At 49.2% G+C, this 5,650-nt stretch overlaps 1 protein-coding gene across 3 annotated transcripts in view; it reads left to right on the forward strand.

The window, feature by feature from the left end:
- The window catches only part of CSPP1 (centrosome and spindle pole associated protein 1), a 154,345-nt gene that overhangs the window by 46,369 nt on the left and 102,326 nt on the right, over positions 1–5,650 (forward strand). The gene's annotated exons all lie outside the window — the stretch shown is intronic.

The following is a 5,650-nucleotide window of genomic DNA, read 5'->3' on the forward strand; positions in this document are numbered from 1 at the left end:
TCTGCCTGCCCAGCAGCAGTGGTGGTGCAGAGTGGTGCCTGCTGCTGCTGCCAGATGGGCAGGGGGTGCCATGGTGGCATGACTGGTGTGGGGCTTCTGGCATGGGTACTGAGCCTTTCCACCCTGCTCTGCCACAGCGGCCACTGGGGGAGGGCAGCAGGGTGGAGAGGTCTGAGCAGGCAGCCTGTATCCACCTTTGCCGTGTGCACAAGTCTGGGGGGCATATGCCCCCCCATCTTCCTCCCCAGGAGACCGTGTAGCAGTGGGCAGCCAGCCCCCCATGCTGCCCCCAGGATGAGCCACCTGTGGCTCTGTCCTGCTCTCTGGCCAGGCTCCATGGCCGCATATTCCAGCCCCAGGCCCCATGCATCAACCTGGCTGGTGAGTGTGCCCTGCCCTGCCCTGCCCTGCCCTACTTCCTCCCTCCCTTCCTTGCCGTGGGGACCCCAGTGTCCTGTCCCCCCTTGCCACATAGACTTACCTGGAGGGAGCTGTGGGAGCTGCTCTCCATGCTACCTGGATGCCACATGCACATGGTGCCACCTGCCTCTGATCACCCTCCTTCTACTCCCCCCCCAGCCCCAAACAGCCCCTTTCAGGCTAGAACTCTGCCAGCTTGCAAGGGGAAACCCACCATTTCCTACACTTTTCTCCCTGACTCTAAGAAGCTGTGGGTGGCACATGTATATAAATAAAAACAGATTGTCACATGAGCTGCAGCGGTGTGCTGATTGGGCTGCATGTGGCCCATGGGCTGGAAACACTGGTCTAGACCTGACGCTCTTGGTCTGGGCCTACTTACCTTAAGCTGTAGGCCCACTTATTTCAGCTTTGGTTTCTCTGCAGCAGCAGTACAGCTGGGGTTGTTTTATATATGGGCATGTTTTAATTTGGGTCTTAGCATGACTTCCCCTGGCTGTTGCAAGCCATGTTTGGGCCTGGTGCAGGAACTGACAGCAAAGAGTCTGTCTTCTATGTTTTCATTTGCCTCCATTGATGGGAACAGGGCACCATCCCCAGGATGGTTGAAAACCCTTGGAGTCACCCTGGAGTCCCCCTTATTCCGACTCACTCTGGGAGTAGTCTACCCTTCAGTCACCTGCCATGTCGTAACGTTCCTTCTGGTTCTCAGAGGGGAGACTGCCCCAGGGCTTGCCAGATCTAGTCTTTACTCCAAAGACCACCCAGAGGTGGGGAGCTTCTGTCTTAAGGGCTAATTAGATGGCTACCCTACGTTGTAACCCGTGCCTTGCAGATGTTACTGTTGTCATTGTTGGGGCTTTGGCCTTGGTGGCCTCCATCTCTTTATTTTAGCTAGGCCTTCTAGCCTAGGTACACTGCATCAGGTCTGGCTTTGAGGTTCTAGCTCATATTTGTCCCTTCAGTCTCTGGGCCCCTGACTCCTGTCTGCTGGGCTCCTGTCTGGCTGTGCCCCTCTCTGGGGCCAGGCCCCTGGTTGCTGCCTACTACTCATTCTCTCCCTACTCTGGGCTCAGTAGCTACTCAAACCTTGAGCCTACCCCTGGCTGGGCTCAAGGCAGTCATGTGCCCCTTGGGCACCAATGGGACCTTTGAAAACCTCCCTTACATTCCCAACCCAAACTGCTGGTTTAAACTGCAACAAACTCTAAGCCCCTGAGCTATAACAAAGAAGAGAAACAGTGGAGGTAGCATGTCTACTTACCCTGTGTCTCTTTCTGGGTTGGTCTGTCCTGTGCCCCTGACCTGCAGAGCTGTTTCCTTCCAGTCTCTTGGGCACTTAGGAGCCCCACACTCTGCCAAAGCCAGGGCTGGCCATCTACCCCAGATGGCTCAACCCAGGGCTTGTATAGCTCTGGTCTGAGCTCTGTCCCAGTCATGTGACAACCTCCATCAGCTGACCACCCTGCAAGGCTGCTTTTAATCTCTGCTCCACTGGCAGGGTGTTCTCTGAAAACTCTGTCCTTAAAGGCGTCACCCTGCTTTCTAGTAACAGTAATAGCGTTCACTGTCACATCTTCTTAATTAGAATGCAGAAGGAGTGAGAGCCAGGAGAAGAGGAGCAGAGGAGGAGATGACTAACTAGAATTGGGATTGGAGACTGGTGAGGAATGAGGGAAAACTAGGACTGGGAGTTGGGGTCTATTTTGTGGCTGGAATGAAAAAAAACAAAGAGTGGAGGCTGTGATTGGCTAACAGAGGGATGAGCAGACTGCACTTGAGATGAAAAAATTACTTGCACAAAAATGGACTGGGGAATGATTGGCTAAGCTGCAGTACTGTAGAGAGAGACCTGGCAAGGGTTCCCTGTTGCATACCCCAAAAGGGCTGAGGGTGGAAAGCTACAAGATCTGTTACAGTGGACCATAAACTGAATATGAGTCAACAATGTGCTCTTTTTGCGGGCGCATCCCCCCCTCAAAACAAAACAAAACAAGAAAAGAAAGCCAATGGCATAATACTGTGAGCTGCTTAGCTGGGCCCCAGCCCTGCACTTTTTCTCTTTGTCCCTGGTTTACTGAACGTAGTACTTATTGGGTGGCTGTAGATGTGTGGGGACGCTGTAATTACAGCACGTTGGAGCAGACTCAATTCATTGACTTTATTGGAGCATGCTACTTACTTGGCACACTCCAGCAGCCGCTGTGTCTTGTGTATTCAGCACCCTGCACTTAAAAGTGGTGGCAGGGGTGCTTTAATTAGAGCTTGTTGAACAAGTTTTAGTTAAAGTGCCCCTGCTGCCATTTTGAAGTGTGGGTCACTGAATACATGAGATGCTGCATGTGCTTTTAATTAGAGTGGCTCTTAGAGCTCCCTCCCACCCCCAGAGCACATGTAAAGATGCCCAGTGAGCATAAAGAAACACCACAGTAAGTATAACTAGAGAGCTTTTAAGCACTCTGAGCTGGCTGATCAGACTGGCTGGCAGCTGAAAAGTGTGCAGGGCTTACATGTCCAAAGTATGATAGGAAGTTACTTTTTTTATACCTTCTGTTATACATGGAATAACTAAAGAAAACCCAATCAGGTCCTGATGAATGTATAAGGAAACTAATCACCAATTAACACATAAGTACCTATGCAAGTGTCCCCTATTTCATTACTTTGTGTACCAGTTAGCTATCTCCTTGTTGCTGAACCTTCCTTCAGACCTGTCTAACTTCCTGGAAACTATGTCACTTAATGTCAGATCTTCCTTCTGCGATCTGCAAAGGCTTTGAAATGCTGAAATCATTGGATTTTTGTTATCCCAATCAAGCCTGGTATTATCTTCCAGGAAGGGAGTAGGAAGTGCGGAATGGGTTTAGTGAGATCTCTGCCGCTATTCTAAGAAGAGAGAGGGTAAAGGGGAGAGTGGGAGGGAGGTCTGCTAAAAGCTGAGGTCTTATTGAGCTATGGTTTTGCTAAAGCTTTAGAGGATCTGTACCCCTGACAGTGGCTTGCTAAGTCTATCCAGCACACAGGGGGTTATATTAACAGGGATATCACTTGAAAATCAATGAAAGATAGGTAGTTAGCCATGTTAGTCTGAATTGAGGCAGAGTGGAGTAGCACCTTAGGGTATAAACAAATGTTGCTAAATTAAACAGATCAGCTGAGGTGTGACATCCTGCCACAGCTGATCCATTTAATTGGGTAAAACATGTCACCCATTGTCCAGCATCAGGCAGGTGCCTGATCCTGCAAGACAAAAAGTGCCTTAGAGACATGCTTTTGAAATTCCCCATGGCACACCTCTGGGCAGGGAACCCCAGCTTTCTCTGCCTACAGAGATATGCCCTGGGGAATCTGTAAGGCATTTCTTCTATTACCACCTTCGCAGCCACAAATTTTGGACGTTTGTGGTGTGACAAGGGATATGGACGTCTCTTTGCTTTGCCCTTGTGCTATAGTAAAAATGTTTAAGGTGGCACAGAGTCTGTCTCTACCCCTAGAGACCAACTTGTTCAGAAAGGCATAAGCTTTTGTAGGCAACAGATGACTTTGCATCTGACAAAATAGGTTGTTTACAAAATCCTGTGCTTTTCTGAATGAGTTGGTCTCTATGGAAAATGATTCTTCCATTTGTTTGTGCTGGTGAGACTTCATTTGCAGTACTGTGTCTGATTTTGGGCCCTGCAATTCAAAAAAAAAAGAATGTTACAGATTAGAAAGAGTAAAGCAGAGTGACAGAAATTATTAGAGGTCTGGGAAACATGATTTATGAAGAAATGCTGAAAGAGCTAGGATTATTTAGTTTGGAGAAGAGAGAATTTAGGGAGGATTCCATAAATCTTCAAATACCTGAAGGTTGGTTATATGAAGGATGGAGGTAGTCTATTCTGTGTGGCTGCATGGGACAAGACTAGGAGCAATGGTCTTAAATTATAGTAAGGAAAAATTGGGTTGAATAATTGGGAAGAAATTTCTTACTATGACTGTGGTTAACTTTTGGAAAAGGCTACCCAGAGAGGTGGTGGAATTGCTGTCCTTGGAGAGTTTTAGGCGCAGGTTAGATATATACACCTAACTGGGATGGTTTAATCAGGAATGATCCTGTCCTTCGTAGAGGGTTGAACTATATGACTTCTTGAGGTCCTTCCAAGCTATATGGCTCCTAGGGCCCCTCTACATGTTACATGTATTATACAATGACCTGGCTAACTGGACAACTAATTTAGACTGGCTACACATGCAAATTACGTATGGTGCCATAAAAAGGTCCAGCCAACTATAAAGTTATAGCTGGAAAATGTGTAATAACTTTATAGCTGGTTTCTATCTAGCTTTAATTTGCACATGTAGCGTGGCTGGGAGCCCAGTCAGCTGATCAGAGCTCCCAGCTGCGGGGGGCCCATGTGCACCCCTGAGTCTGGGAGCTCCCTGCTGATGCTGTCCCGCAGCCATGGGAACAGATGACCCCATAGCTGGGAGACCCATCAGCTGACAGGGTCAGCACCAGCGGGGTTGGGAGACTGCAGCTATTGTACTCTCAGCTTTGGAGGTGCACCATGCACCCCCATTGCTGCTGTGGGGATGCTTGTTTTGTCCCCACTGCCGGGAGATCTCAGCAGTTGTGGTCTCCCATCCTTGGGGTGCCCCTGCAGCTGGGAGATCCCTGCAGCTGTAGCCTCCCAGCCACATTGGTCTATGGGACTTCCAGCTGAGGGAGTTACCACACCTGAAGGGGCTCCCAGCCATGGCAACTTGCCAGGATCAGGCTTCCCTTGCACCAGCAATAAGGTGTGATAGGATCTGATTAACAATCCCACAGTCATGCCTCCTGCCATGCATATGTGGCAGGATAGGAGGTGCGATAGTGTTGATTGTGCATTAGTGCCCAATGCACCTTTACCTGCAAGTGTAGCGGAGCCTTCATACTTTTGTGGCTGGACTAGGAAAAGACGCTCTTTTAATCAAGTTGGCTACATTCGCTTAAGTTGAAATCTACACTTGAACACACTATAGATGAAGTTTATCCCATGATCACCTCTTGGCAAAACTGGCTAACTGCGGCCTTGACCTCACCACAGTCCGCTGGCTGGGGAATTGGCTCTGTGGCAGGACCCAGAGGGTGGTGGTCGATGGAAGCCAATCGTCTTGGTGCGCGGTCACCAGTGGGGTCCATCAAGGCTCTGTTCTAGTGCCTATACTCTTTAACATCTGCATCAATGATGTGGACATTGGTGTC

The sequence above is a fragment of the Gavialis gangeticus genome, unplaced genomic scaffold (genome assembly GCF_001723915.1).
Source record: "Gavialis gangeticus isolate Ggan-Ray unplaced genomic scaffold, GavGan_comp1, whole genome shotgun sequence".
Taxonomy (NCBI): domain Eukaryota; kingdom Metazoa; phylum Chordata; order Crocodylia; family Gavialidae; genus Gavialis; species Gavialis gangeticus.